Genomic DNA, 1,753 nt, shown 5'->3' on the forward strand with positions numbered 1-1,753 from the left:
CTGCGAATTGAACCTGTATTCATATAATATCTATGTTACTGACGTGGTCTAAGGAAAGAATGTCGAGCTTCAGAATTTGACCGCTACATGGCTGCCTAGAAAGTTCTTTCTCACAAGAAAGAAAATCGTTTTAGTTTATATGAGTTGAATACATTTTGTTGATTTGGTTTTCTATTCATTCTGTACCCGAAGCTCAGATGACTTTATAATAGATATTTTTATGTTGCTCTGCTTGCTTAAATTAGGAAATATATTCTTGATTCATTTTTTCTGATATTGGAACTAATATTAAAATTATTTCCAAGTAATAATGGCAACAAAAACAGATTGGGGCAATCGTTGTGCAAATCCTTTTCGCAGAAATGACTTATGTACTGGAAGCCTTCAAATGAAACCAGTATAGAAGAAAATGCTATCAGAGTGGAAGAAGATTTATGTGATGACGAAGCTGATAATGATATTGCAGGCAAAGAAGCAATTGAAGGCGATCCTGATTTTCTATTGGTTACAAAGAATGTTTAATAAACTAGATGCAAGCAGGAAGAGCATGGGCCTCAAAATTAACGCAAATAAAACAAAAACTATGGTGTTCGAACGAAAGCGTGAGAAAACGCTATGCAATATTTTATTAAATGATGAGAGAATTGAACAAGTTGATAAGTTCGTGTACCTTGGTAGCTTATTTACTAGGGACGGGAAGATAGATGAGGAATTAGATAGACGAATAAATGAAGGTAAGAAGGTTATTGGAAGAGAAGGTCCCCTTATAAGAAGTAAAAATATATCAAATAAAGCTAAAATGGCAATACATAATTCTATATTTGTACCGACTGTACCATACGGTAGCGAGATATGGACCTATCAAGAAAAAGATAAGAGTAAAATTTACGCAATTGACATGAGATTCATGCGCATAATAAGCGGGAAAGCACGAGAATTCTGGATCAATCTGAAAAATCTCTATCCCTTCCACACACTACTCCTTTCCCCTGCCGAGTGAGTCACGCCTACCTCGAAAGGGAAATGGCTTAATGGTGTAATAATAATAATAATAATAATAATAATAATAATAATAAAGAAGAATGTAAAGATTATGAATATTGTAAAGACTGTAAAGATCCTAATAACGCAGCGGGCCTTGAAGTTCTTCAACAAATCAGAGATAAATTCAAGGAAACTACTGATTCTGACGAAAAAATGTTATTACTTTCACTTGCCCCTAAGACTTGGAGTCGTAGGAAGTTAATGAATGAATTCGGTGCAACTGAACGGCAAGTCCGAAAAGCTCAAAAATTAGTTGAGCAAAATGGAATATTGAGTTTACCTAATCGAAAACTGAGAAGAAGACTGGCACCAGATATTGAAGTTGCAGTGACTAATTTCTACGAAGATGATAAAAACAGCCGATTGATGCCTGGGAAAAAGGATTTTATATCAATTAAGAAAGCAGATGGAACTCGTGAACATGTTCAGAAACGACTTATCCTAGGTAATCTGTCCGAGCTGTTCAATCGTTTCAAAGTAGAAAACGAAAATACTGTAATCGGATTTTCGAAGTTTCACAACTCAGAACATGACATTGTGTTTTGGCTGGAGGGAGTGGCACACATACGGTTTGCGTGTGTATATATCAAGAAAATGTGCATCTGAGGTTAGATGCTATTGATATTAAGCATCTAACTGTCGACTCCAGTATAGAATTGACTGACTACCATGACTGTTTAAAAGTAATAATGTGCAGTAATCCAATTCC

Source organism: Belonocnema kinseyi, chromosome 10 (assembly GCF_010883055.1).
Source record: "Belonocnema kinseyi isolate 2016_QV_RU_SX_M_011 chromosome 10, B_treatae_v1, whole genome shotgun sequence".
In the NCBI taxonomy this organism is placed as follows: domain Eukaryota; kingdom Metazoa; phylum Arthropoda; class Insecta; order Hymenoptera; family Cynipidae; genus Belonocnema; species Belonocnema kinseyi.